At 36.7% G+C, this 3,792-nt stretch overlaps 1 protein-coding gene across 1 annotated transcript in view; it reads right to left on the bottom strand.

Moving 5' to 3' along the window:
• LOC115272236 (olfactory receptor 4P4-like) overlaps positions 1-3,792 on the bottom strand; it is a 10,510-nt gene that overhangs the window by 390 nt on the left and 6,328 nt on the right.

Raw genomic sequence — 3,792 nt, 5'->3', positions numbered from 1 at the left:
CATAACAGAATAAGAAGAGGACAAAGCAAAATACTTGTATGTTCTGGTCATATGAAAGTCCCAGAAGTACGAATTCTGAGATGTTTCTCGGGCTTTTCATATATTTGAGTTTGGTGTATGCTTTCACAAGGATGTATGTTTCTGAAAGAAAGAAAACATATTGGAGGTGAGAATTAGCTGTATGAACACAATAATACAAGTTATGAAAATATATACTGACATAAATAGAGTTACTAACAGTTCTTTTTTTTTTTCGTTTTCTTTATCTTCTTTTGTAGAAGATCTTTGAACTATAATGTATTTGTTTTTTTTATTTTTTAAATAATAGTTTATTGTCAAATTGGTTTCCATATAACACCCAGTGCTTCTCCCCACAGGTGTCCCCCACCATGACCATCGCCCCCTCCCTCCATCCCCCTCCCCTTTCAGTCCATGGTTCGTCTTCAGTATTCAGTAGTCTCCCTTGATCTGTGTCCCTCACTCTCCTCCACTCTCTTTCCCCCTTCCTCTCCCCATAGTCCCCTGCCAGGTCTCTCCTGTTAGACCTATAAATGCAAACATATGGTATCTATCCTTCTCTGCCTGACTTATTTCACTTAGCATGACACCCTCAAGGTCCATCCACTTTCCTACAAATGGCCATATGTCATTCTTTCTCATTGCCATGTAGTACTCCATTGTGTATATATACCACATCTTCTTGATCCACTCATCAGGTGATGGACATTTAGGTTCTTTCTATGATTTGGCTATTGTAGAAAGTGCCACTCTGAACATTGGGGTACATGTGCTCCTATGCCTCAGCACTTCTTTATCCCTTGGGTAAATCCCGAGCAGTGCTATTGCTGGGTCATAGGGGAGTTCTATCGATAGTGTTTTTGAGGGACCTCCACACTGTTTTCCAGAGCGGCTGCACCAGTTTACATTGCCACCAACAGTGTAGGAGGGTGCCCATCTCTCCACACACTCGCCAGCATCTGTAGTCATTTGATTTGTTCATTTTAGCCACTCTGACTGGTGTGAGGTGGTATCTCAGTGTGGTTTTGATTTGAATTTCCCTGATGATGAGTGACACTGAGCATCGTTTCATGTGCCTGCTGGCCATCTGGATGTCCTCTTTGGAGAAGCATCTATTCAGGTCTTCTGCCCATTTCTTCGCTGGGTTTTTCATTTTTCGTGCATGTAGCTTAGTGATCTCCTTGTATATTTTGGATACTAGCCCTTTATCTGATATGCCATTTACCACTATCTTTTCCCATTCTGTTGGTTGCCTATTAGTTTTTTTGATTGTTTCCTTTGCCTTGCAGAAGCTTTTTATCTTGATACTCTACATGGAAAACCCAATCGGCTCCACTAGAAGCCTTCTAAAACTGATCAATGAATTCAGTAATGCTTCAGGATACAAAGTCAATGTACATAAATCAGTTGCATATTTATGTACTAAAAATGAAGCAACAGAAAGAGAAAGCAAAAAACTGATCCCATTCACAATTGCACTGAAAAAACATAAAATACCTAGGAATAAACCCAGCCAAAGATGTAAAAAACCTGTATGCTGAAAACTATAGAAGACTTATGAAGGAAATTGAAGAAGACACCAAGAAATGGAGAAATATTCCCTGCTGATGGATCGGAAGAATAAATATTGTGAAAATGGCATTACTACCCAAAGCAATCTACACATTCAATGCAATCCCCATCAAAGTTGCACCAGCATTCTTCTCAAAGCTAGAACAAACTATCCTCAAATTCGTAAGGAACCACAAAAGACCCCGAATAGCCAAAGTTATATTGAAGAAGAAAACAAAACGGGAGGCATCACAATCCCAGACTTTAACCTCTACAACAAAGCTGTCATCATCAAGACAGTATGGTACTGGCACAAAATAGACACATGGACCAATGGAATAGAATAGAGAACCCAGAACTGGGCCCACAAATGTATGGCCAATTAATCTTTGACAAAGCAGGAAAGAGTGTCCAATGGAAAAAAGACTGCCTCTTCAACAGGTGGTGTTGGGAGAGCTGGACAGCAACATGTATAAAAATGAAATTAGACCACTTTCTGACACCATTCACAAAAATAAACTCAAAATGGATAAAGGATCTGAATGTGAGACAGGAAACCATAAAAACCCTTGAGGAGAAAGCAAGAAATAGCCTCCTAGACCTCAATCGCAGCAATTTCTTCCTCAACACATCCCCAGAGACAAAGGGAATCAAGAACAAAAATGAACTACTGGGACAATTATTCTTGATTTATTGAATTAGGCTATATTTTTAATGCTGTTTTCTATAACTCTATCATGAAATAATCTACAATGACAATAATGAGACTCAACATTACTAACAATAATCTAAAATATTAAAATATTTTGAAAATAAAGCATTTTATTACCATTAACTATGTATTGATTACCTTTAATTATGTATTAAATTATGTAGATAAAGAACTGCTTATCATATTATTTAGTCTAATTGACTTAAATCAAGAAAATTTCCTATATTTCTCAACTTTTGTGACTTACTGATAAAATCAACTTTCCTTTTAAAACTATCTGAGTACATTTCCGTAATTCTCTGGAAATGAATCCCAAAGAAATTCACATTTGTTTAAATTTCGAGTTTGAACTCCTGGACTTTAATTTGTGTAGAGCATACTATACATTGCTTTGTGGTCAACCATTATCAAAGGGTCATGTTAAACAGATAGAATTGCTCTTACATTAACAAACAAAGAGGGGTTGAAAACTATACAACAAAAGAAAGATATCAATTAATGACTGGAATTTTGGAAAATATTGAGGAAGCCCATAATTTATTATATTTATATTTGATGAGTTAAATGTTAAAAATATATACTGTCAAGGGCATCTCCATGGCTCAGTGGGTTAAGCACCCAATTGTTGATTTTGACTAAAATCATGATCCCAGGATCATGGCATCAAGCCCCACATTGGGCTCTTGCTTAAGATTCTCTCTCCTATGGAACACCTGGGTGGCTCCATTGGCTAAGCATCCAACTTCAGCTCAGGCCATGATCTCACAACTCATGAGTTAGAGCCCCACATTGGGCTTGGTCCTGACAGCTCAGAGCCTGGAGCCTGCTTCAGATTCTGTGTCTCCCTCTCTCTATACCTCTCCCCTGCTCATGCTCTGTCTCTCTCTCTCAAAAATAAATAAATATTAAAAAAAAACCATAATCTTAATGACTCACAAATTTAATATCTATGTTATTTATAGTCTTCAAGCAGAATTTAGATGGCAAACAGTTGACATCTATGGCATTTTTTTAAATGGCCCATACTCTAAGACATCTGTTCTATTTTAAATTGCTACTCAAAATTCTATACTCATAAAAGTAGAAATTTTCAATTTGTTACTTCTTTGATTTCAGAATCACTAACAAAGCTCACTATTCCCCTTTATATAACAAAGTAAAATAATTATGTCACAGAGAGTCCCGCAGTGAGTAGTAACCAAGGAGTACTTAAAAGTTTTAGGAGTGTGAGGGACACTGACTTGCCTTCTACTTGTTGCAACTGATATTGCTCTTTGTTTAGAAGGTAGAAATAAAGTTACTTTTCAGATACACTTATTAACATAAACAAATTGATTTACAGGCAACCATTATTTAAGTAGACTGTGAACAGTATACATGTGGAAATTACCTGACCAATTCAAATCTCTGATTCTAGATAGAAGAGACATATATGAAGAGAATATAACTTCTCAGGTTTAACAAGTAATACACTATAAATGTTAAAAGACAGAAATTCTACTTTTTCCTCA

Source organism: Suricata suricatta, chromosome 11, assembly GCF_006229205.1.
Source record: "Suricata suricatta isolate VVHF042 chromosome 11, meerkat_22Aug2017_6uvM2_HiC, whole genome shotgun sequence".
Classification (NCBI taxonomy): domain Eukaryota; kingdom Metazoa; phylum Chordata; class Mammalia; order Carnivora; family Herpestidae; genus Suricata; species Suricata suricatta.
Note: the sequence above shows the minus strand (reverse complement) of the source record. Positions and strands in the feature narration are given on the sequence as shown.